The sequence below is a fragment of the Notothenia rossii genome, assembly GCF_949606895.1.
Source record: "Notothenia rossii genome assembly, chromosome: 6".
Classification (NCBI taxonomy): Eukaryota; Metazoa; Chordata; class Actinopteri; order Perciformes; family Nototheniidae; genus Notothenia; species Notothenia rossii.
Window position 1 is genome coordinate 36,509,054 of NC_136909.1, and position 27,809 is coordinate 36,536,862.

The 27,809-nt window shown below is 45.6% G+C and overlaps 1 long non-coding RNA gene across 1 annotated transcript; it reads left to right on the forward strand.

Annotated features, from left to right (window-relative positions):
* Positions 1 to 558: 558 nt before the first annotated feature.
* LOC307043411 lies at positions 559 to 27,809 on the forward strand. The gene is made up of 3 exons (XR_013809375.1): positions 559 to 1,097; positions 26,397 to 26,463; positions 26,837 to 27,809. It is a non-coding gene; the product is annotated as an uncharacterized lncRNA (long non-coding RNA).

Genomic DNA, 27,809 nt, shown 5'->3' on the forward strand with positions numbered 1-27,809 from the left:
AAAGGAGTCCAATCGTGGCGCAAAAACCTTCATAACTTCAGGAGAATATAAATAAAAAAACTAATGCTGTCAAAATGATCGCGTTAACGGCGGTAATTAATTTTTTTAATTAATTGCGTTAAAATATTTAACGCATTTAACGCATGTGCAGAATGGCCCGCCCCATACATCCCACTGTGGCAGCACCAGGGTATGGCTGGGGTAGGCTACACCCATACCAATAAATGGCTTAGCCCCACCATGCATGAAAAATGATGTTAAAGTAAGCAAAAATAAAGTCCGCCAACTCGCACCGAGAATTGCACAGACAGCAGTTAGTAAGATTGATTTCAGTAGCCACTTGTCTGGAAATACCGAAGACTAGAAACGGTTTTGAAAACTTTTGTCACGTAGTGATCGTCTTCTCAATAGAACATCTTTGATAATGTCTTCTGGCCAATCAGAATCAAGATAACGGCGTGGTGGTGTTGTTGCAGGAAGTCCCGACGGAGAATACTTTTGCTGTAGTACAGGGGTGCACATAACTGGTACGCAGGTTATGTGCGTAATCTAGGGTGACCAGATGTCCCGCTTTGCGCGGGACTGCACAGCATTTTCACGACTTTTGCATATTTCATTTTGATTGGCTAAAACGCTTTTCTAAAATCAGCTTTATCCAATGGCTGTTGAGAAAGCAAGGAAGCCTATCATCACGGGGGTGTGTTTGCTGTCAATCAAACTGTAACACACGGCGGGTGCTGGTCAAGTGTTAACCAATGAGAGTAACTCACTCACACACACCCCGCCGCGGCCCCACCAAACAACAACAACGAAAGTCAGCCAATAACCCAGGCGACGCAGCAGGTTATGGAAATAGGAGGAAACTGAAACTACAGCTAAGAAGAAAAGAAGATGCACATACAACAAAGACTGGGAAGACACTTACCCGTGGGTGAAGCCAGTGCAGATTTTTTGCAATCATTTCAAATGGCGGTGAATATGACGTCAAAAGACACAGAGAATGCGATTCTCACAAGAAACGTGTCGCTCAAAAAGAGACATCCCACTCTTTGGAGACATTCCTACTCAAACCAAAACATGATGGCCACTCAGACAAGGTAACAGCAGCAGAAATAACCAGTGTTTACCATACAGTGCAACACTCCCAATCATACAGGTCAAATAACTGTGGTAACAAGCTAGCGCCGACCATTTTTCCAGACTCTGAGATAGTAAAGAAAATGTCATGTGGTCGTACAAAAGCAGCGTCCATAATAACAGACTTGCTTGCCCCTGCCTCTGCCTCTGTGGAGAGTTGTTTGACAGAGTTAAAGACACCAGTGGTTCTAGGTGACAAAATAGCCCACACACTGTGGGGGGGCCCACCTGTTGTTGCTGTGATGGACAAAACTGAATGATGTATTATTATGTTTTTGTTCCCTCCTGGCCAGTTTTGATTTGTATTTGTGTTTTTATTTTATCTATTAATTTACGATAGTTGAATTAGGAAGATGCATTTCTAAACACTTGAAGTGAATAATGCCTGCTGCCTTGGTTAGCCTTAGTTTACTTTGCTTTATCAAGATACTAAATTGTTACTGCATTTTGACTTCACTTTCTGACATTGTTTATTGGATGCTGTTGAATAAACCAAATGAAACAGAATAGAAATAGAGATTTTTTTCCCGGGGTGCTGTTGAGAGGGTGTCCCACATTGTCCCACACAAACACTCCTTGTCCCACATTTGGTTTGTTGGGACCTGGTCACCCTAGCGTAATCTGAAATGCGTACCGTGTAGTGCCGAGAGACGGGAGTCGGAGGCGGGGTATCGAAGGTACAAGCTAGACTTTTATTTAACATCAGAACAACATGTAAACAGCTTTTAGCCCGTGAAGATAAGACCGGGGGAAACAGGAAGTCCGGTCAACTCACTAATGTCCGTGCGGAACAATACCCCAACCCATAGTTCCGTGGGTGAATAATGTCAATCACCACACAAGCCCCCCCAGAATTCACCCATAGTCAAAAACCCTCGCGCCTAGGAGGAAGTGCCGCCCGACCCCGGCGCGTACGGACCACATGGGGCTGAGGAGGGCGGGGGCGCAGGCGAGGGCAGGGCAGGGGCGCCAACGAGGGCATCCCACAGGGGGTGGGGGGCGGGACATGGGAGGGCGGCCCCGACGTGGGGGCAGAGCCAACTCCAACGGCTGGAAACGTCCACGTGAGCAGGCTTAATCCGATCAACGGACACAGTCTCAGGCCTGCCACCAACGTCCACCACCAGGCTCTTGTCCCCGTGACGTATGACCCTGAACGGACCGTCGTAAGGGGGGCGCAGGGGACCGCGGTGAGCGTCGTGGCGAATAAAAACGAAATCCGCCGACCGTAATCCGGGGGACACCCGGAAAGCTGGGTTGCTGTGCTGCGACGTGGGGACGGGCGTGAATGTCCCGGCGGTCTCCAGCAGGGAGGAGCGCTGCCCGGCTGCAGACCAGGGCACAGTGCGGTGGGAATGAATTCCCGGGGACCCGTAGCGTCTGGCCATAGACGAGCTCCGCCGACGAGGACTGCAGGTCTTCCTTGGGGGCACACCCTGAGGCCCGAGCATAACCCACGGGAGCTTATCCACCCAGTTGCCGTCTGTCAATCCGGCACGCAGTGACGCCTTCATGGATCGTGAAACCGCTCACACAATCCGTTAGCCTGGGGGTGATATGCGGTGGTGCGGTGCAGCTTGACCCCCAAACCCACAGCAACAGCGTTCCACAGGCTCCGAGGTGAACTTGAACCGCGGTCAGAGGAGAGGTCAGACGGGGTCCCGAAGCGCGCCACCCACGTGCCGATGAAAGCGCGGGCGACGTCGGAAGCTGACGTCGAGGTGAGGGGAACGGCCTCGGGCCAGCGGGTCGTCCTGTCCACCATCGTTAACAGGTAGGTGAAACCGTGAGAGGGGGGAAGCGGACCTACGAGGTCGACATTGACATGGTCAAACCTCCTCTCAGGAACCGCAAACAGTTCAAAAGGGGCCCTAGTATGGCGGTGGACTTTAGCCCGTTGACAAGCCATGCAATGCGTCGACCCAGGACTTCACGTCCTTCTTAAGCCCCTGCCACACGAACTTCTGCGACACCAACTTCACGGACGGTTTCCTACCGGGGGTGGGAAAGATTGTGAACCGCCTCAAAAACGGGTCGGCGCCAGTCCGTAGGGACTAGCGGTCGAGGCTGGCCCATGGAGATGTCACACCACAGCTTCGCGCCCGAGTCACCGACCGTGACCTCCTCCAGTTGCAATCCCGTGACCGAGGCCTTGAGGGTCCTGGACCCCGTGGTCAGAGGCCTGGTCAGCGGCCATGCGGAGGTAATCGAGGCCCAGCTGCACAGCTCCGATGACCGCTCTGGAGAGGCAGTCCGCGACCACGTTAGCCTTGCCAGCGATGTGTTGTATGTCCGTGGTGTACTCGGAGATGTACGAAAGCTGGCGTTGCTGTCGGGCGGACCACGGCTCGGCCACCTTGGACATGCAGAAAGTAAGTGGCTTGTGATCCACGAACGCCGCAAACTCCCGGCCTTCCAGCAGGAAACGGAAGTGGCGAACAGCCAAATAGAGACCAAGGAGTTCCCTGTCGAAAGCGCTGTACTTGCGCTCCCTGGGAGTCAACTGGCGGCTGAAAAAGGCAAGCGGTTGCCAGGCGCCGTCGACCCATTGTTCATGCACCGCGCCCACAGCGTAGTCAGACGCGTCCGGTGGTGATAGCGATGGGGGCCCTGTGTGACGGGTGAGCCAACATGGCGGCTTCGCTCAGGGCGGCTTTGGTGGCATCGAAAGCGGCTTCCCTTTCAGCCGTCCAGTCCTATGCCTGGCCGGGGGACTTGTCCTTGAGGGCCTCGTACAGCGGGCGCATGGTGTGGGCCGCCCGGCGGATGAACCGGTGATAAAACGTCACCATCCCGAGGAACCTCTCGGAGCGCCCGAGCTGTAGACGGTCGTGGAAAGGCGGACACGGCCTCCACTTTCGATGGGAGGGGGGCGGCTCCATCTTTGCTGATGAGATGCCCGAGGAAGTGGATGGAGGACAACCCGAACTGACACTTTGCCGGGTTGATAATCAGGCCGTGTTGGCTGAGCCTCGCAAAAAGGACACGGAGATGTGCCTGGTGCTCTTCAGAGGAGGAGGCTGGCGACAAGGATGTCGTCTAAATAGACGAAAATGAATGGCATGTCTCTGAGCGCCGAATCCATCAGCCGCTGAAAGGACTGAGCTGCGTTCTTAAGTCCAAACGGCATACGCAGGAACTCGAAAAGCCCGAACGGCGTAATCACCGCAGTTTTGGGACGTCTGAGGGGTGCACCGGAACCTGATGGTAGCCCCGCACCAGATCCACCTTGGAGAAAACCAGCTTGCCTGCCAGGTGTGAAGAGAAGTCCTGATGTGAGGGACCGGGTAGCGGTCTGGCGTAGTGGCGTCGTTAAGGCGGCGGTAGTCACCACACGGTCGCCAGCCACCGGCTGATTTAGGGACAATGTGGAGCGGCGAAGCCCAAGGGCTGTCCGAGCGGCGGATGATGCCCAGACGCTCCATGCTGTCGAACTCCGACTTGGCGACCGACAGCATGTCAGGGTTGAGCCGCCGGGCCCTAGCATAGACTGGGGGGCCTTCAGTGTCAATGTGGTGCTCTACCCTGTGTTTGGTAGTGGCAGCGGAAAAGGTGGGCTGCGTCAAGTCGGGAAACTCACTGAGAAGGTGCTGGAACTTGTCACCCTGTGAGAGTGAGCTGGAGAGCCCGCTGAATGACGCCTCGCCGCGGGTACATGCGAACGAGGCAAACGTCAGTGCGTCCACCAGGCGGCTGTTCTTGACGTCCACCAGCAGTCCGTGAGCGCACAGGAAGTCTGGGCCAAGGAGGGCGAAGGAGATGTCAGCCCGTGATGAAATCCCACTTAAACCGCTGACCCTCGAAACACAGGTCCACTGTCTTTGTGCCATAGGTGCGGATAGGGGTGTCGTTAGCGGACGTCAAAGGTGGGCCGTGGCCCCCACCCGGTCGGCCGTCCTCCACCGTAGCCGGCAGGACGCTCCGCTGGGCTCCCTGTGTCACAAAGGAGTCTGCGACCAGAGAGGGTGTCCCTGATGAACAGGAGCCGGTTGGATGTGCCCACGCTCGCGGCCACTACCGAGCGCAGGCCTTGGCGTTTCCCGTTGTAGGTGCAGGGGGGACGGCACATCCTCGCTTTCGCCCCATAGCGTGCATGGTACTGACACAGGCCAGGGCTGGAGTCGCTGACGTCGGCCCTGGAGCTTCTGCTAGGTGGCATGCCTCTACCAGGGAAGGAGCCGCTGCGTGTCGGGGCCAGCACCTCAGGGGTAAAACGCTGGGTGGCCAGGAAGAACCGGTCAGCTTCTTCGGCTAAAGCGCGTGGATCAGTAATAGCCGTGTTAGCGAGCGCTGTCTGAACATGCGGCGGCATGTGCCGAAGAAACAGTTCTATGAACAAAAAATTGGGTTCTTCCGTACCTCGCAGGTTGAGCATCATTTCCATGTGGTCAGAAGGCTTGCTGTCTCCCAGGCTATGAATAGCGAGCAGGCGTCGGGCCCGTTCCGACCGAGACAGCTCGAAAGTCTTTAGCAGGAAAGCCTTGAACGCTGCATATTTATCCTGGGCAGGGGGAGATGTAATAAAGCCCACCGTCCGGGTCGCAGTGGAGCTTCCCAGTGCCGAAACGACGTGGAAATAGCGTGATGCGTCATCAGTTACTCCGCGGAGGGCGAACTGAGCCTCCGCCTGTGCGAACCATGCAGCCGCAGATGTATCCCAAAACTCCGGCAGTTTGAAAAAAAACGGCGTTATTTGCCATGCTCGGTTCAGTCTCGGATCCTTCTACGAGACTTATGTCGGGGTCACCAATGTAGTGCCGAGAGACGGGAGTCGGAGGCGGGGTATCGAAGGTACAAGCTAGACTTTTATTTAACATCAGAACAACATGTAAACAGCTTTTAGCCCGGGAAGATAAGACCGGGGGAAACAGGAAGTCCGGTCAACTCACTAATGTCCGTGCGGAACAATACCCCAACCCATAGTTCCGTGGGTGAATAATGTCAATCACCACAACCGTCACTTTTGTCACAAAGCGCATTTGCGTACCGACATACTTGTGAAGCTTTTCCAGAAGGCGGTTAAATCACCGGACGACAGAGTCGGTCTCCGTGTGCACAGACAGCACAGACTGCTGTTAACGTCGGTCTGTACAACGGAATTGTGCCAAAACTACGCCAACCGGCTGCGGAGGGAGACTCCCCCCCTTCACTGGAGAACTGCGCTAAAACAGCTGATCACAACGTTCACACTCTGTGGTCACGAAGTACTCCACTAGCCCCCCTCCCCCGTCGACTTTCCTGAAGTACTCCCCCGTTGATAGAAATCAACACGTAATGAATTAAGACCCCAGGGTTTGATGATTGATAGGTGTGTGGGCTGTCTTTCATTTTGACACACAGAAAGATGTTATAATGAACATACATACTGTATGTGAAATGGATATATCCGCCTTCTTTCATTTATCTTTCCATTCCCACAACAATATACATAAAGAAATGGCATATTTTGGACATAGTTCGAATGGTGATTAATCATGATTAATTAATTTTTAAGCTGTGATTAATCTGATTAAAAATGTTAATCGTTTGACAGCCCTAAAAAAAACATAATAGTATATATGCACTTCAAACTGGTGGTGTTTGGCAGTGATATAGCTTTCTGCATGGCAAGATCTGTTTGCGATCCAGACCATTTTCCATTCTAAACAGCTACAGGATGAAAGTGTGAAACAACACTCATGGTCTTATCCTTCTCAGTTTGGTGATAGCCTGTTTTTTTTCCCCCATGAGGTTGACATTTGTAGTTTTTGGTTAAATGTTTCTTTACTTTTTATGTCTCCACTATCAGGTCTAAACTTCATTTTGTCTAATACTTTATGACCACATATCAGAAGAACAAATGTAATTCCCATCACACTCAGTTGTACTTTGAGTTAACGGCATATTCATATAAATAAAATCAATCAATCAAATTTCAAATTAAATTAAATATAAATAAAACAATTCTAACCCCTGATTTTAACATGGTTTTATTTTTGAAATACCTTTTAGATAAGTAACTCTCAGAATAAGAGCTAGCTGACAGTGTGAATAACAATGTGAAACAGAGTTTCTGATAAAGAACATATGTTATCAAAAAGTGCAGTTGTTGGTTTGACCTTTAGTTTTGTAAGGTTCTTTAAAATTATAACACACACATGACTTCATTTCTTTTTCACCTGGAGCTCATCTGCACGTCTAAATAGCTTGACCTTGCCTGTGGCAACGTTTTTAACCTTCATTGATTTACAGTATGGAAGGCTTTTTTAGCCTTCTTCATATACTTGCTAGGGGTTGACAAGTTTAATCTAGTACTTCCAACTTGTGATTTATCATGATTAAACACAGCGTATTTTGATTGAGGCGATTGCATTTTTTAAATCAATTTGACATCACTACAAATATTAGATTATGAAATAAAAAATGTTTTGAGTTTCTTGAGATTTTGACTTTGGAAATCAGGACCCAAAAGCAGCACAAAAGAGGGGAGTGATTTCTACATGTAGTATTTCTATGTTGACATTAATAAGAGTGGCCTTACTTGCCATTGTTTCTCCCGCAGGCATCTATGCCATCTGTAAAAAAAGAGGATGGGCCTGGTGAGATGTTGCTTTTTATTCTCATAAATAAATAAAAGGCATCAGTGTGTGCTTCACTTTCACTTCACCCCCTTGGATTGTTTTACAACATGGCAACCGTTCAACCATGTCCTTACCTCACTTCCCCTAAAACAAATTAAGTCGGAGCACCTAAAGAGATTTAGTTTGAGTAGAAGAAGTAACCCCCCCCCCCCCCCCCCCCTCCCCTGATTCTGATATGTGCATGTTTGAACCCTCTCCTGCAGAGTTAGTGGGACAGAAGAGGCTGAGATGGCGTTGCAGGTGCTCTCAGTCTCCATTTCCTATAAAAGCCTCTTCAAACGGAGATGCTCTCCACGCGCTTCAGTGGAGACGAGCCGGAATATTCTTTGAAAAAGCCTTTTTCATTTTCTAAAAGTGGGGTCAGCGCTTCAGAGAGAGGACTAAACCATCAAATAGAAATCTTTGTGTTTTATTATTAATAATGCTGTTTGTACTGCAGGAGCGGGAGGAGGTGTCTTGGTAACCAGTTATGATATGTTCTCACATTTTTGAGAAACACAGAATAAAGAAAAGCCTCAAACTTGAAAATAACTAACTGAAAGCAACGACATTCTTATTCAAAAAATGATAGATGATCAATTAACATCTAATTTAAGTAACTCATTGGACTAGTTATAGCTCAAGTGTATGATTCTACTGCTACACATTGTGCAATGGCAACCCAAAATGTTAATATAAGTGTTCAGTTACGGCTTTTGTGCACAGGAAGTTAGTATGTGAACAGTTACGAATGTTTGAGACATCATTTTATTAGATGAAATTCTGATTATAAGAGCATACAAGTCCTGGTTAGAACAAAAGTGGCACAGTCATACATCAATGCAACCCAGTAAAATAAGTGTTGCCAGATGCTAGCTGAGAGTTAGAACACACTAACGGAAGTCAGTCACAAAATGTATTCAATCTAGCTAGCTCACTAACACCGTAACTTTCATGATATGCATTTTTCGGTCAGGATCGGTTGTTTCCGTGAATGGCCGAATGATGTTTCACGGTAAATGTTGCGGCTGCAAGGAATTGTGGGAGAGCATTTTCTCCTTTCCTCTCCTTTCCTTTTAGTAAAGGAAAGTCCAGTGTTTCCTAAAATAAAGGAGATTATAAAGGAAGTTTCTAAACCAATTCCTATAATCTAGAGCAGGGGTTTTCAAAGTGTGGGTAGGTGAGCCTCCCCTCAGAGAACATAAGATCAGCCGCGCCCCCCCTCCCAATTATTATTGCTGTTATTATTATTATTATTATTATTATTATTATTGTTGTTGCTATAATGCAGGGATATTCAATTGCATTTCAAAGAGGTCCAGTAAGAGAAAATGTAATTAAATGTTCTGTTTTTCGCTGTCTACCTTCCGCCATTTGAAATTACTCCGACTGTTTCTCTCCTCTTGTCGTGTCTCTGTGTGTGTTTGAATCTATCGTGCTGACTGCACCGATTTGATTGGCTGAGAAGCGTCACCTCCTTAAAAACATTAAACAATACATTTTTTAAACCTTTTTATTTTTATGTTTTAAACATATTGTATAAAACTCCCCCACTACTTGGACTATTCCTTGCACCCCTCTAGAATAAGCCCGAATGGTCTCAACCATATTGCATCAGTAACGTGCACTTGTTATTATAACAAGATCGCAAGGACGCTGCTAGCGATCGGAAAATTGAGTGTTGTTCAGTTTGTGTGTTGTGGAACATGCGTGTCCGTGCATGAAAATATACCACACACCCAATTACAATTGCATGTTCAATTCACTACCCTGGAAGTTAATACAATTGTTAAAGTTGGGACAGCCTGTGGACAGCCGTTCTTCCTTGCATGTCAGTCGCCGACACCTTCTTACAGAGGACAGGCACATCTAGCTGCAGCACGACCCGTATATTTCCGCACGCCGTGTTCTCAAGACATATTTTTTTTAACATTTTCAACATGGTGGATAAATCCTTATATGCTCCCGGTAACACACTGAACGTCAACTTTGCCTCCTTATTACACTCAGCCCTACTTTAGTGGGAACAATGAGTCCGCGTCTTTGATGCACAGAGGAATAAACGCAGATCATACTCTGGCTGCAGCCTTGACCGGTACTTGCTTTTGATCAAAGTCAATGCGGAAAACCTGCACTCACACAGGTAGGTGGAGGTGAAGGGAATGAGCACTTTTACAGCCTTTTTGGCGAGGTGGGGGAACTCGGTCTCCACAGAAAGCCACAAGTGGGCAAGTGTCACTTTACTCGTTTTTTTTCTCGTTCTTTTGTGTCTCACGCTGCGCTTCCCCTGAAGCTCTCTGGCGCCCCCCAGGGGAGGCGCGCCTCACACTTTGAAAACCGCTGATCTAGAGAATTCAAAGAGCTGTTATCACTCCCGTTAGGAACGTTCCTAAACTAAACTGACAATTTGAACGCAACCAGGATCTGAAATTAGAGAAAACGTATTGTTATGCAAAACAACTTAGATAATGTAGGACTTGGGACAACAGTGTCTGAAGTTATACGACATTCATGTATAAAGAGCCTTACGAGAACTTTACCAAAAAGAAATAAATCCTGACCTGTCAGCTAAGCGCCTACAGAGTTAACCTGAGCCTGAGGGTGGTTATTATTTCTTATTAAATTAAACACCTTTAACCACTGGAAACAAGTCAAATAAAGTAAGAAAAGAAGGTTGTATCGAAGACAGGAGGAAAACAGGTTATTTCCTGTGTTTTGTCTGAAGATGCATGAGGGCCTGTTTGTGCAGCGTTGGACCAGACCGCGTAATGGATCCAGACTGCGATCTCTGCTGCCCTGCCTGGCCGATGACGCAGGGAGAGACATCACAGGCTGTAACATGAGGATACCTCTATATATTTCATAAACATTGGGTTTTGGTGGGAAAGCCAGGGAGGGCCAATTCTTTGCTTCATGCAAACATCACATTTCCCTCACCTGTGGCGTTTTAATGAGATTTAGCTAAGCCCTGTAGTTCACCACGACACTGAGGGCCTCCACACCACAGTGGGAAGCCGTCCAGGAGTCTGACCTTTCAAAGACAACCTGCAGGCTGATGAAATGATAATAAAGCTGCTGGGTGCCAGAGGCTCCTTCCCTGCTCTCCTCAGACATTTCACAAGCACACTCTCACACTGGAATCCCTAGACTAAATAAAAGGTGAAACAGTAGACACCTGTATGCTGAAGGGACGGATCAAAAGAGAAAATCTGCTATGACGTTCACACAGATGGAGGAGACATCTTGATTTCTGCCTTCTTTTTTTATACTATCAGCAGCTTTTGTACTTCCTAAATTAAAATAAAATATTTCAACTGCATTTTTATCATTCAACTTTAATTTGACTTCCATACTTTGTGTGGAAATTAACTGACTACAACTTGATACAAATCTGTAGGTTTGAATTATGTATTAAGTACATGCACATTATCCAGCTAATTCTATCAATGACAGGATTCACGATATTGATTAAAAAATATTTGATTGATGTTAAAATGATTGCTTCCGCTAATTAAAAAAATGGTCTGTTCCACTTTGTATCAACAGCTGGAGAAACGTAACTCATCAAGGTTTTATGTAACTGTCCAACTCTGTTCACATTTTCTTTTCCATTAACCGCCAGAGCTTGGATGTATAATAAGAACTGGATACAGCGTGGGAGGCGGGGCCTCATTCATTCCTATGAGAGTTGCTCATTCCAATGTATACTAAAGGACAGTAAATCAAAAATATTGTTTAAAACTGGAGAGATTTAAAAATATGCATAAATAAATAAATGTTAACTGTTAAAATAAGATATAAATGAACCTCAAAAATAAAATAAGTTAGCCTACATTTATTTTGTATTGGTTATGGTAGGTTATTGGTTATGTTCATATGATTTGATTAATAAAATGCAAACCGATCTTTTTCATATGGGTGTTTAGAATTGTACCGAGATCAGTCTCTAGTAATTGGACGCTCAAAGTGCACCAGATTGAAGAATTTTACTTTAAAATGTTCAACAAAATCTTCCCGGGGGGGCACCCCCGGACACCCCTAGAGGATGTGAAGTCCACCCCCCAATCAAAACATGTTATAATACTAAATACATTTGAAGCCTTTTTATATAAGCTGTCCACCATGTCAATATGTTTCTCTGTTTGTAGTATATTGGTCTTTTGTAGAGGTTTTTCATTGCCAGCTAAAATCTTGCCTAGGGCAGCAAATTGGTCAGAACCGGCCCTGGTGTCATCCCCACAGCACCCCCCATTTGAAACATGTTCCCACGGCTATGTCATTGGTGCATGACCAGCAACCAAACGGAAGTGTAGTACCGCCGTTTGGCCAGCACGAATATTCTCATCAGACTCCGGCGAACTTCCTGGGGGCTTGTGCCAGAGCCCATACCGTGTTCCTTTTAGTGTTTACTTCCTGTCTGTCTTCTTCTGCTGTTCCCGTTAGTGTTTACTTCCTGTCTGTCTTCTTCTGTTGATTTCTCTGACGTCCAGCGCAAGCCCCCAGGAAGTGCGCTGGACTCAGATGAAGATATTCGTGCTGGCCAAACGGCGGTACTACACTTCCGTTTGGTTGCCAGGTCCAGAAACACTTTTTCCCATTGACTTACATGGGGAAAGCGTGATCTCTAAATCGTTGGATATTTTTTTTTACACTAAATAAACTATCCAGTATGAACACTTGTATAGCCCTTATTAAAAACATTCGTTCCTCAAGTTGTAATAATGTGCTAATAACGTTATTTTGAGAGTTATTTCCCTCTGCATTATGAACGCTCATCTAACCCACGGGACCGCGCCGCACGGCACGTTCATGTTACGTGTCCCGACCAATCAGAGCACACTGTGCTCACAGGGAGGGTGGGGGAGCTACAACGAGTCTTAAAGTTCCCATTTCATGCTTTTCCGGTTATTACCCGTCCCCTTGCGTGTTATGAAGGTTTTTCTGCATGTGAACGGTGTGCAGAGTCAAAACCATTAAATAACACCCTGTAGCGAGTAAAACTCTAACACAGAAAATACCTCCCCAAAATGCCTCGTTGAAACGTCATCATCCATTTGATTCTTCCGGGTACGTGCTTACGAAAGCACGTACCCGGAACTAAATGGGACAATCCGTGGAGCCGTTACGTTAGGTCCGCGGAGCCGTTACGTTAAAGAGCATCTTGCAGGTTTTTATTTTTTCAACATTTATGCTTAAACTTGCTTGAAAATTACAATAAAAAAAGTGAATGCAGGATTTGATGTTTTACGAGACATAAGGGCAGGAATTTAGAGGGAAAGGAGCAATTTTGAGCTCTGCTCTTAAAAACGGCTTTTTTTTAAGGTCATACGTCAAACGCGTCATATTACATCACGCAGGGGACACATCTCCGCTCTCTGACCGCGGGTATAGTAGAGTTGCGTTGAGTAGAGCGGTTGTGTTTTAAGGAGCTGGTATTTTTCGGTAGTTTTCAGTATTGTGTTTGTACAGGTTGCACAAATACCAGCCTGTCAGGACATCGAGTTCACAGTAAAAGGGACCGGAGCTAGCGTTCGTTCCTGGGTACGTTGTGCATCCACCTCCCTGCAGCACATACTCTCCACAGCTTTATCAGGAAACCGTATTACTTCTCTCTCCCCCACCCCTTCGCTGCTCTCTCTCTCTTCCCTCCGGTACACGGCACCTAAGACATAGTGTGGAGTTGCATTAGGTAACGCTGTGGTGGGTGTACTGCTCCAGCCATCTCCTTTGTGTTTGTTTGTTTCCCCCTGTCTGTATTGTTTGTGTGTGCGTGGTGGCTCTCACTCCTGGCTCCCGGCTCAACCTCCACTCACCTGCTGCAATCAGCTCTGCACCCTCCCCGACTACACACCAGCTTTCCATCACGCCATTTACAACGACATATCAACGGAGGCTCCACAACCTTTCTCCGCCAGATCGTCAAGTATCAGCCGTATCTCGCGTCTCTCCTCCGGTACACAGCACCGTAGTGTGGAGTTGCATTAGGTAACGCGAGATACGGCTGATACTTGCGCATTAGTTTCTGTTATGGATCAGTATCAACAGTCCTGCCAGTAACATTACTATATTATCAATGCTACTTTAGTTATAGCCTGATATATAATAGCTCACTTTACAATGTTGTGATGTGACGTTAGCTAACATTCTGTAGCTAACGCCGGTCACTCACCAAGATACCCTCCCCAATCTGATCAATGATGACATGTATAGCCGCATGTCATCATTTCAGCGCTGGTTGTCTTGGTGGTGCCCAGCAAACAATGTGGGCTTCGTAAATAATTGGACAGCCTTCTGGGGAAAACCTGGTCTGATTAAGAGAGACGGCATTCATCCTACTTTGGAAGGTGCAAATCTCATTTCGGCAAACATTTCAGGGCTTTGTGGACTTAATCCATGACAAACTGGAGTTGAGACCAGGAAGCAGAGTCGCAGTCTTACACGCTTCTCTGCGCTCTTTCCTAGGCAGTCATCCATAGGAATCCCGAACCCAATAAAATACCCAATATTAACGGTGTGTGTGTCTGCCCAAGGAAAATTTAAGGTAAAACCTAATAGAGGTGTCATACATAATAACCTAATAAAAGTAAATGTAACAACTACTACAGTGCAACAAAACAGGAAGATTAAATGTGGTCTCTTAAACATAAGATCTCTAGCATCTAAAGCAATATTGGTAAATGATTTAATATCAGATTATAATATTGATATATGCTGTCTCACTGAAACTTGGTTGAGACATGAAGAATATGTCAGCATAAATGAGGCCACTCCACCCAGCCATATCAATACTCATATTGCCCGAGGCACGAGCCGAGGAGGTGGAGTTGCAGCAATCTTTGACTCAAGTTTACTTATCAATACTAAACAAAAATTTAATTATACCTCCTTTGAAAGCCTCGTTTTTAGTCTTACGCATCCGACCTGGAAAACTTTGCAGCCAATCTGAAGTATTATTTGAATTATTTGAAGTATTAAAGTAACGTGTTATGGCAGGAAAGTTCAATCTGGTATATTCATTTTAATGTCACCTTATATATTCGTGGGTGTTACATTTGAAAGTACATTTTTACTGTTTAAATAATAGAGAGGCTTTTCATATATTCCTGAAACAATGTCCCACTACTTAGCAATAATAAATTAAAGCAATAGTCTTTTCTTCCACTTTTCATGTGTAGTCAAAAGGGTGGTTTTATGACCTTTGACATCTGCTTTGCAGTTCCCAGCAAGGAAGAGGCCCTGAGTCTCTAGCTTCCTCTGCTAATTGCTAAAACCCGTATTGATTAGCCCAAAGGGAGATGTGCCTCAGATACAAGACAGTTGAAGCCTTGTAGAATTAATGATTTATCTCCTACAGACCCCAAAAGAGGCCTTGAGACTTGGGTCACCCAGCAGTAAATGAGATAAAGGTCCTTTTGAGCTTATCAATAAAATGTATTCATTCCTAGTAAGCTGACTTTGGGGTGAAGGGAAGTTCAGGGAAGCCATTAAGCGATAAGAACAATTAACTTCTGTTAAAGATACATGATACGATGTTTGTGTGTGTTGAAGATGTTTAGGATGAGTATGAGTATGAGTATGAGTATGAGTATGTGTATGAGTATGTGTCCTGTCAAAGAGTCCTCTGTCATGACTCCAAATCATTGATTGGGGGATCTGCCTGAGGGCAGAGGGACAGAAACACACACACACGCACACACACACACACGCACAGAAGCAACATGGAATCAACAACTGTGGACTTACTACCTGGGATCCCGCCCAGAAGGGAAACCGACCAATGGAACACTGCCAACTCACTGTCTAGCTCGCTCAGAAGTGAACTCTGTGTATAAATGTTGTGATCATTTTGAAGATCGGCGCTCTTGTTTTTGACTGGCCGTTCCTGAGACATGTCTCACACGGGGGTAGAACCTGAGCCCGGACTACTCTGCAGAGTGCTTCGTGATTCTGTGATGTATTTGTATGTTTGCGCCATTAAAGCAGATTATTGTTTAACCCTTATCCTGGCTGCTTTGAATTTGTCCTTCTTTTGAGAACCCGCTCATATAGGAACGGCGCGGAGCAGAGATTCTGCCCCAACAAATCTTATTTGTTACAGTGTACCGTGCACCAGGTCCTTATTCAGAATTCTTATCAGAATTCTCTGAGTTTTTATCAACTTTGGTACTTAAAACAGATAAAGTAATTATCGTAGGTGACTTTAATATTCATGTTGACGATGATAAAAATAGCGTTACTGTTGCATTTAACTCTATATTAGATTCTGTTGGTTTCTGTCAGAGTGTAAATAAACCAACCCACTGCTATAATCACACTCTCGACCTTATTCTGACTTATGTTATTGAAATTGAGCAACTATTAGTCGAACCGCATAATCCTGCTTTATCCGACCATTTCTTAGTAACTTTTGAAGTACCGTTACTAGACTACAAAGCATTAGCCAAAAGCTCCTGCAGCAGAAACCTATCTGTTAGTGCTATAGCCAAATTTAAGGAAGAGATTCCACCAATACTTAACTCGATAGCATGTCTGAATGTAAGGGAGGAAACTTATACAAAATGTACACCACCCCAAATTGATCATGTTGTTGATAGTGCTACAGATGTGCTGCGAATAAAATTAGACTCTGTTGCTCCTTTGAAAAAGAAGAAAATAAAACAACATAGATTAGCTCCATGGCATAATGCCGAAACCCGCAAAATAAAGCAAAAGTCGAGACAACTTGAAAGGATATGGCGTTCCACTAAACTTGAAGAATCTCGTTTAATTTGGCATATTACTCTCAATGAATATAAGAAAGCACTGCGTAAAGCGAGAGTAGCCTACTACTTTTCATTAATAGATGAGAATAAGAATAATGCAAGATTTCTTTTCAGCACTGTAGCCAGGCTGACAGAGAGCCACAGCTCGACTGAGTCTTCTATTCCCATAGCACTCAGTAGTAATGATTTTATGTGCTTTTTTAACGATAAAATTGTTACTCTTAGAAACAAAATCAATGACCTCTTGCCTTTGACCAGTATAGTATTATCAACAGCTCCCGGAAACGTAAGTTCTAATATTACACTAGATAGTAAACTAGAATGCTTTTCAGCCATAAACCTTGAACAATTAAATTCAATGATTCTCTCTTCTAAACCATCAACGTGTATCTTAGACCCGATTCCAACTAAGCTGTTAAAATAAGTTTTTCCATTAATTAGCACTTCTTCATTAAATATTATGAATATGTCTTTATTATCAGGCTATGTTCCACAATCATTCAAAGTAGCAGTGATAAAACCGCTTCTTAAAAAGCACAACCTCGATCCAGAGGATTTAGCCAATTATTGACCTATTTCTAATCTTCCGTTCCTCTCAAAAATTCTTGAGAAAGCAGTCGCAAAACAGCTGTGTGATTACTTAAAAAACTATGATTTATTTGAAGATTTTCAGTCTGGCTTTAGAACACAACATAGCACAGAGACAGCTCTGGTTAAAGTCACAAATGACATTCTAATAGCCTCAGACAAGGGACTTGTCTCTATTCTTGTCTTGCTCGATCTTAGTGCTGCATTTGATACTATCGACCATGATATCCTATTGCAAAGACTAGAGCACTTAGTTGGCATACAGGGAACTGCTTTAGGCTGGTTTAGGTCCTATCTATCTGAACGCTCTCAGTTTGTACGTGTCAACGATGAATCTTCCATGCAAACCAAAGTTAGCCATGGAGTGCCACAGGGCTCAGTGCTTGGACCTATTTTGTTCACACTATATATGCTTCCGTTAGGCAATATTATAAGGAATCATTCTGTAAACTTTCATTGTTATGCAGATGATACTCAACTATATTTATCAATCAAGCCTGATGAAATTAATCATCTAAATAAAATTCAAGACTGCCTCAAGGACTTAAAAACGTGGATGAACTTACATTTTTTAATGTTAAACACGACCAAAACTGAAGTTATTGTACTTGGCCCGAAGAATCTACGAAACAAATTATCTAAAGATATACTAACTATGGATGGCATTAATTTGGCCTCCAGTGAGACTGTAAGGAATCTTGGTGTTATATTTGATCAGGATTTATCCTTTAACACCCACATAAAATCAATTTCAAGGACCGCCTACTTCCATCTACGTAACATTGCAAAAATCAGGCATATCTTGCGTCAAAAAGATGCAGAGAAACTAGTCCATGCATTTGTTACTTCAAGGCTGGATTATTGTAACTCCTTATTATCAGGGTGTACAAATAAGTCAGTCAAGTCGCTTCAGTTTATTCAAAATGCTGCAGCTCGTGTACTAACCAGAGTTAGGAAAAGGGACCACATTACTCCTGTTCTGGCTGCCTTACACTGGCTCCCTATAGAACACAGGGTAGAATTTAAAATTCTTCTTCTCGCCTACAAAGCCCTTAATGGGCAGGCACCATCTTACCTTAAAGAACTCATTATACCCTACTGTCCTACTAGGGCATTGCGTTCCAAGAATGCAGGGTTGTTGGTTGTTCCTAGAGTCTCTAAAAGTACAATGGGAGCCAGAGCCTTTTCTTATCAAGCTCCACTTTTGTGGAATCAGCTTCCAGTTTGTGTTCGGGCGGCAGACACCCTATCCGTTTTTAAGAGTGCGCTTAAGACCTTCCTTTTTGATAAAGCTTATAGTTAGGGCTGATTAGATTCAGTCCCTAGTTTTGCTGATATAGGCTTAGTTTGTCGGGGGACATCTTACTTCTTCCTTCTCTCTGTCTATACCTGTGTACTCTCATGTTCCGATTAACCCAGCTTCCCCAAATTTCTTTCTTTTTGGTGTTTATATACGCCGGGATCCGGAGTCATGGATGATCCTGCGGTCCTGTGTCATGGATCGCGAGTCCTGGATCTTGAGTCGTGGCTGTGGTCCTGGATCATAAGTCCTGGATGGATATCCTCGTGGATTCATCTTCCTATTATACACACATGCATTTCCAAACATTTGGACTACCTATGTTACAAATGTATTATCTTTTCAATTTACACACGGCATCTATTGCACGTCTGTCCGTCCTGGGAGAGGGATCCCTCCTCTGTTGCTCTCCCTGAGGTTTCTCCCATTTTTCCCTTTAAACTGTGGGTTTTCTCTGGAAGTTTTTCCTTGTACGATGTGAGGGTCTAAGGACAGAGGGTGTCGTATTGTCATACGGATATTCTGTACAAACTGTGAAGTCCACTGAGACAAATGTAACATTTGTGATATTGGGCTATATAAATAAACATTGATTGATTGACAGCTGCCCAGTTCTCCACTGGTTCTCCTCACACCACAGCTCAATTTCTCTCCGATGGCCGTTATTACTTCTAATCCTTGGCTGCTCCTGGTCTCTTGGACGCCTAGCAGGCTCATAATTATAAGGTTGTGGTCCGTCATATGCATTCGAATATTCATGTTCAACTTCTTCTGTGTCTTCTGTGTCGAAACTAGCATTGGGATCCATGTTTATTAATACGTTACACCGGGCGCTCTCCCCCTTGTGTCCCCCGTGTTACGTCACACGCGGGAGGTCACGTGCCAAGGCTTTTTTATGCGGAAGTGAACATTTCCTACAAAAACGACGCCAGATGTCACTGTAGTGTATATTTCTGTATATTTTTTTGAAAATCTAGTGTATTCATCATTTTCCTACACATTTATTCACAGGTGTCTTTAACCTGGAAGTTGCTCTTTAAGCACCCGCTGATTGGTCCAAATTGACCAATCCACGGACTTCCTCACAAACACATTCAGTGCAAGCAGCTCTGCTGATTTCTGCTCCCTGGCTGCAGGCTGAAAACAGACAGTTGGGATCGCGGCGAAATTCTCTCTGCAGACCCATTCTCACAGCGTTTATCAACCTTTTTCTTACTCAATATCAAGCCCCACTTATTGTTTTTACTTCGGCTGTGACTTTGTGTGTGCTCAGGGTGAGTTTGGCTGTGTTTCGCTGTGTATCGCTAAACAAGGAAACCACACCTCCACGGAGCTCAGCGCGATTCTCAACGTGAACCAACCAATCAGAGCACACTGTGCTCACAGGGGGGGGGCTGGAGCCATTGGAGCTACAACGAGCCGTTAAAGGCAGAGAGTGAAATTCAGTGAATACACGTAGTTTACAGAGATGCTGTATGAGAAACCAAAGTGATTTTGGAAAATTGCACAATATAAATCTATTCTAGTAGACCTCAACAATGGAATTTTGATTAGTGGAAATGGCCATGAAATGGGACCTTTAAAGGCAGAGAGTGAAATTCAGTGAATACACGCAGTTTACAGAGATGCTGTATGAGAAACCAATGTGAGTTGCGTTTATCTTTACCCATGGATGCACAATAATAACGGACCCATATCGTCTTACTGCCATCCCACGGAGCTGTAATAATGGATATATTGCACATGTTTGCTTTAATTCATTATCATACAACATTGGCTGTATGATTAAATATTGTACCGTAAATGTTGTATTAAATAAAGTTAATATTACCGACGTTAGATTAACGTCCCTTTAGCTTCTTATTGCACTAAGAAGCGTATTGCACTATATATACATCCGTCCATCCATCTTCTCCCGCTTATCCGTGGTCGGGTCGCGGAGGTAGCAGTTCCAGCAGAGAGCCCCAAACTTTCTTTTCCCTGGCCACATCAACCAGCTCTGACTGGGGGATCCCAAGGCGCTCCCAGGCCAGCGAAGAGATATAATCCCTCCACCTGGTTCTAGGTCTACCCCTTGGTCTCTTCCCAGCTGGATGTGCCTGGAACACCTCCCTAGGGAGGTGCCCAGGTGGCATCCTAACTAGGTGCCGGAACCACCTCAACTGGCTCCTTTCGACGCGAAGGAGGAGCGGTTCAACTCTGAGTCCCTCCCGGATGACCGAACTTCTCACCTTATCCCTAAGAGAGACACCAGCCACCCTGCGGAGAAAACCCATCTTGGCCGCTTGTACCCGCGATCTCGTTCTTTCGGTCATGACCCATCATTCATGACCATAGGTGAGGGTAGGAACGAAAATGGCGCGGTAGACAGAGAGCTTTGCCTTCTGGCTCAGCTCCCTTTTCGTCACAATAGTGCAGTAAAGCGACTGCAGTACGGCTCCCGCTGCTCCGATTCTCCGACCCATCTCACGCTCCATTGTTACCTCACTCGAGAACAAGACCCCGAGATACTTGAACTCCTTCACTTGGGGTAAGGACTCATTCCCTACTTGGAGTGGACAGTCCATCGGTTTCCTGCTGAGAACCATGGCCTCAGATTTGGAGGTGCTGATCCTCATCCCAGCCGCTTCACACTTGGTTGCGAACCGATCCAGTGAGTGCTGAAGGTCGCAGACTGATGAAGCCATCAGAACCACATCATCTGCAAAAAGCAGTGGTGCAATCCTTAGTTCACCGAACTTCAGACCCCTTCCCCCACGACTACGCCTCGAAATCCGATCCATGTATATTACAAACAGGATTGGTGACAAAGCGCAGCCCTGGCGGAGGCCAACCCTCACCTGAAATGGGTCCGACTTACTGCCGAGGTCCCGGACACAGCTCTCGCTTTGGGAGTACAGAGATTGGATGGTCCTGAGTAGAGACCCCCTCACCCCATACTCCCACAGTGACTCCCTGGGAACCCGGTCATATGCCTTCTCCAAGTCTCCTCAATCTGAGGTTCGACAATCGGCCTGACCCTCCTTTCGAGTACCTTGGAGTAAACTTTCCCGGGGAGGCTGAGTAGTGTGATGCCTCTGTAATTGGCACACACCCTCTGATCCCCCTTTTTTAAAAAGGGGAACCACCACCCCGGTCTGCCACTCCTTTGGTACTGTTTCCGACTTCCACGCAACGTTGATGAGACGTGTCAACCATGCCAGTCCCTCAACACCCAGAGCCTTCAGCATTTCTGGGCGGATCTCATCCACCCCCGGGGCTTTGCCACTGTGAAGTTGTTTGACGACCTCAGTGACCTCCCCCCGGGAGATTGGTGTCGATCTCCCGTCATACTCCAGCTCTGCCTCTAACATAGAGGGCGGAGTTGTCGGGTTCAGGAGTTCCTCAAAGTGCTCCTTCCAACGCCCTAACACTCCATCAGTTGAGGTCAACAACGTCCCATCCTTACTGTACACAGCTTGGATGGTTCCCTGCTTCCCCCTCCTGAGGTGTCGGACAGTTTTCCAGAACAACTTTGGTGCCGCCCGAAAGTCCTTTTCCATGTCTTCTCCGAACTTCTCCCACACCCACTGCTTTGCCTCGGCCACGTCTGAGGCTGCTGCCCTTCGGGCCTGTCGGTACCTTGCAACTGCCTCGGGAGTCCCCCGGGATAACAAATCCCTGAAGGCCTCCTTCTTCAGTCGGACGGCTTCCCTGACCACCGGTGTCCACCAGGAGGTTCGAGGGTTACCGCCCCTTGAGGCACCTAGGACCTTGAGACCACAGCTCCCCGCCGCGGCTTCGGCAATAGAGGCTTTGAACACCGACCACTCTGGTTCAATGTCCCCAACCTCCATAGGAATGCCCGAAAAGCTCCGCCGGAGGTGTGAGTTGAAGGCCTCCTGAACTTGGGCCTCCTCCAGACGTTCCCAGTTCACCCGAACTACACGTTTGGGCTTACCAGGTCTATCCAGAGGCTTCCCCCGCCACTCGACCCAACTCACCACCAGATGGTGATCAGTTGACAGCTCCGCCCCTCTCTTTACCCTAGTGTCCAAAACATACGGCCTCAGGTCCGTTGATACGATAACGAAATCGATCATGGACCTTCTGCCTAGGGTGCTCTGGTACCACCTACACTTATGAGCATCCTTATGTTCGAACATGGTGTTTGTTATGGCCAATCCATGACTAGCACAGAAGTCCAGTAACAAACCACCACTCCGGTTCAGATCAGGGGGGCCGTTCCTCCCAATCACTCCCCTCCAAGTGTCTCCATCATTGCCCACATGTGCGTTGAAGTCTCCCAGCAAGATTAAAGAGTCCCCTCCAGAAGCCCCATACAGGACTCTTTCCAGGGTCTCCAAGAAGGCCGTATACTCTGAACTGCTGTTGGGTGCATAAGCACACACAACAGTCAGAGTTTTCCCCCCCATAACCCGCAGGCGTAGGGAGGCGACCCTCTCGTCCACTGGGGTAAACTCCAACAACGAAGCACCCAACCAGGGACTTGTGAGTATCCCCACACCCGCCCGGCGCCTCACACCTTGAGCAACTCCGGAGAAGAATAGAGTCCAACCCCTATCCAGAAGTAAGGTTCCAGAGCCGACGCTGTGTGTAGAGGTGAGCCCAACCAGATCCAACTGGTAACGCTCCACCTCCCGCACAAGCTCCGACTCCTTACCCCCAGAGAGGTGACGTTCCACGTCCCCAAAGCCAGCTTCTGTCGCCCGGGTCTGGTCCGTCGAGACCCTCTGCCTTCACTGCCACCCTTCTGGCAGCGCACCCGACCCCATCGCTGTTTCCCGTAGGTGGTGGGCCCGCGGGACGGAGAAGCGGAGGTGTTGCCCACGTTGCCTTTTCGGGCTGTGCCCGGCCGGGCTCCGTGGCAAATCCGGCCACCAGACGCTCGCCGACTAGTCCTCCTTCTGGGCCTGGCTCCAGAAGGGGACCCCGGGCTTCCTCCGGGCCGGGTATCCTCACTTCGTGTGTCGTCTTTCATGAGGTCTTGTGAACCAATCTTAGTCTGGCCCCTTGCCTGAGACCAATTTGCCATGGGAGACCCTACCAGGAACACAAGGTTCCAGACAACACAGCCCCCAGGTTCATCAGGGCACACAAACCTCTCTACCACGGTAAGGTGCTGGTTCTTCAGAGAACACTTTATACAGAACTGTATATATACAGTATATATATATATAAAATATATACTGTATACATATAATATACTGTATATATATATATATACAGTGCAATAATTTTTTCATGCTAAATGAAGCTCTGTTGCTTGGATATCACTAGATCCTGTTACAGCGTAATATAAGTACATAACGATTGATGTGTACATTAGCATAATTACTAGCTAGCCGCTAGCTGCTAACTGCCGCCTCATTAATATCAAATCCATCATAATAACAAATCATTACCATGCTGTCATGAACGCGCGGTGCTGTTACATGTACGCAAATGTACGTGTTTGATTTTGGTTAAAGTTGCGCATGCGCTATGAGCGCACATACGGGTACTTCTCATTTTTTGTTTAAATATTGAAGTTAAAAGCATCAATCTGGTGCACTTTGAGAGCAACATGAGGAGATCTATGGAGACATCTTTCAACACCCATTTGAAACAGAACTGTAAGCAGATTTTTCTTTTGGGATATTTTACAAATCACTCCCCTTTTAAACTCTATTCTTGTTATTTTTTAACAACTTTTTTGTTACTGTCATATCGTATTTTATACCTGTTTTTCATTTACTCTCTAATGTCTCATTAATAATTATAATGATCATATCAAGGTGTGCCTTAACCTCACTGAGCTGAGGTTATTTGAGCCTCTCAGGAGAGAGCTCTCTTCCACCTGGTTGTAGAAAATCTCTTTAAATTCGTTAGCATAGCTAGCTAACCAGATGCTAATAACAACAGATCGCCACTGTGCTTACAACTAAAGACACAGCCACGCAAACACTGCGGTATGTGTACGGCTCCTTATGGGTACTGCAATATTTGAAGAGTTGGAGCGGCGTTCCGGTGCTCTCCATAAGCACTCAAGTCTAGTCTACACTCCTGTCCTTTCAGACGAGACATAACCACGTGAAGACACGTTACGCTCGTGTTGTGTTCAAAGAACCTGTCCTTGGCCAGGAAAAACAGGCACTCGCTTGTTTAATTATTTTGCGATCTAGATTTCTTCTTCTTTTTTGAAGTGAGAAGTTGTCCGTCAGACTAACGGACGGTAGGACTGACGGACCCCCCCCCCAAAACGAAAACTCTTCGGTTCTCCACGAATTACACAAGTCACCCAAAGCAGCGTTAAAAAAGCGGGAGGCGCCGAAAAGCGACTAATTTGCATCACTGTTATACATCCATGGTCCAGCACTCTGTCTTTTAAAGGTCCCATTTCATGGCCATTTCCACTGATCATAATTCCATTGTTGAGGTCTACTAGAATAGATGTATATTGTGCAATTTTCCAAAATTACTTTGGTTTCTCATACAGCATCTCTGTAAACTACGTGTATTCACTGAATTTCACTCTCTGCCTTTGACGGCTCGTTGTAGCTCCAATAGCTCCAGCCCCCACCCTCCCTGTGAGCACAGTGTGCTCTGATTAGTTGGTACGTGAATCGCGCTGAGCTCCGTGGAGGTGTGGTTTCCTTGTTTAGCGATACAAAGCGAAACACAGCCAAACTCACCCTGAGCACACACAAAGTCACAGCCGAAGTAAAAACAATAAGTGTGGCTTGATATTGAGTAAGAAAAAGGTTGATAAACGCTGTGAGAATGGGTCTGCAGAGAGAATTTCGCCGCGATCCGAACTGTCTGTTATCAGCCTGCAGCCAGGAAGGAGAGATCAGCAGAGCTGTATACACTGAGTGTGTGTGTGAGGAAGTCCGTGGATTGGTCAATTTGGACCAATCAGCAGGGGCTTAACGTAACGGCTCCGCGGACGTAACGTAACGGCCCCACGGATTGGTCCATTTGGTTCCGGGTAACGCATGACATCATGAGTTACCCGGAAGAATCAATGGACAGTGACGTATCTCCAACGAGGCGTTTTGGGGAGGTATTTGCTGTGTTAGAGTTTTACTCGCTACAGGGTGTACTTTGAGGGTTTTGACTCTGCAGACCATTTACATGCATAAAAACCTTCATAACACACAAGGGGACGGGTAATAACCCGAAAAGCATGACATGGGACCTTTAATCTCTTTCTTTCTCTTGCGCTCTTTTTCGTTATTTTACTGAGAACAGTTTAGCCATCATGAATCCAATGATTTTTACCCTCACACATATCAAAATGAATATGGAGAAAACAAATGTGTGTTGTCCACAGCTGATGTTAAATTTACCGGACTTCTTTCTGCGGATTTATATGCCTGCACATAGATCATCCTTAGCAACTGTCTGCTCTCCTTAGCAGCTGTGTGTTAGAAACAATTGCAACCTCTGGAAAGTCCAAATTGAACAGTCAGAATTGAGTTCAGAGTTTTCAACTATGAATTGTCATAGGGTGAGAGAGCTTGCACCTGCATTTCGGAAAACAATTGTTCTCCAAAATCAAGGATTTCCAAACTAAAAGCAGACGTTCTGTAAACAAAGACTAACAACGACTTTGTAATGTCAAATACACGTTTCTTGGTAACCCAGTCTCACGGCATTTCGTGTTATAGTCACAACATTTAATCTATTCATTCGTGTTCACCAACACGATTTCCCCCTTCTTTTTTTTTCGTGTCACACAGAACGATTTTAAAAGCAATGTATTTATGTTGGTAGTATGTTTCGTGCCTGCAACACGTTGTGTTGGTGAACACGAATCAATAGATTAAATGTCGTGACTATAGCACGAAATGCCGTGAGACTGGGTTGTTCTAGGTGTTGTTTCTTTGATGACTGCAAATGTTTTATTGAATTAAACATCTCTGTTTTTCACACAGTGGATCTTTCATTCAGAAGTGAAGCTCCTCACTAATGACATGATGTGTGATGACATTAAAATGACATTCTGTGGCATTTCTCTGTTTGCAGGCAGCCCACGGAGGTGACAGACAGGTGTGATGGGAGATAATGAACATCATATAACAGTTTGTCTCAGGTAACTTTCAAAAACAGCAATTCACTTATTATCAGGGCCTGAAGTGGGCCATTACTTAACCGTTTGCAATTACTGCACTTAAACATTCAACTCTTTGTTAGAAAAACAAATGTATCCAAAAATCCATATCATATTCTGATTCTGATCTAATCCAGAGGTCCCCATAATATGAAACCCAGAGCCCCCTCTTAGAATAACTGTGGCTAAAATATCCTGAGCAAACTCTGTAGGCCTTTCTCTCAGAATCCCGTCTTGGTAACAGTAATCATGTTATGTAAATTATTTTGCTGAATATTTGAGTGCAAAAACAATAAGGATATTATTGGAAAGCCTAGCATCTTATCAACAGTCTATATCTCAACATTTGTTTCAGGTCGACGGGGCCCTTTTACTCTACTCCAATGGATGTAAGAAAATGTTTGCGGACGATTCAGTGATTTTTTCCCACACACTCTGCCTGAAACGCCTCCATTGGACTCCTTTGTTTACTTTTGTTGCATAATGACATCACTATGTAACAATAGGCTTCTATAGCACTACTGGTGGGACATCTCTAAGCAGTAAACCAATCACATCACAGCTGGCCAGCTAACCAATCAGAGCAGACTGGGTTCTAGTTTCAGACAGAGGGTGAAAAGAGGTGCTGCAGCACAAAAATAAAGACCTTTTTGAACATTAAAGCATGGAGACATGTCACAGTAGAGGAACAAAATACAACTATAATCCTGAAAAGGAGCAGAATAGGGCCACTCAGGAATTATGTTTTTCTTTATTCCCCTCTCCACAAATTCAATTGGAACTACCACTTATTTCAAATATAACGTAACATGTAATGAAAGATGATTTAATTCATCAAACGGTTTCACCAAAAATCCAAGAGGACTTTTTCCCCATAGTTTACTGGGAGGGAAAGTGTTACTGTCAGTTTGTGGCTGTGATTCAAACATGCAGGCCAGTTTGTCAGGAGTGACATAAGTTAGACTGAATGCCAGAAGCTGGAGGAGTCATTTCTGCTAAAAATCAGCCAGTTGTAATGAGACGTTTCTGTGTTGTACTTCATGTTTTATGTCACTCTGATTCACTGCACAGGGGGAGACTGAAAGCTCCATGTGTATATTTTATGTTTAGTCTATCATGTGCTACACTATCCATCTGAATGAACACCGTGTGAAACATTCATGCCTTTGGCCTTTTTTGGTGTTTCATCTCTGAACCGTTTGTGTGTGAATTAATACAATTATATAACAATTAGCGCATGTCAATCGAATACAAAAATCTAAACGCAATATTAATGAGTGATTGATCAGGATTTATCACAAGTTTAGAATGCCAGTATTCACTTGTGT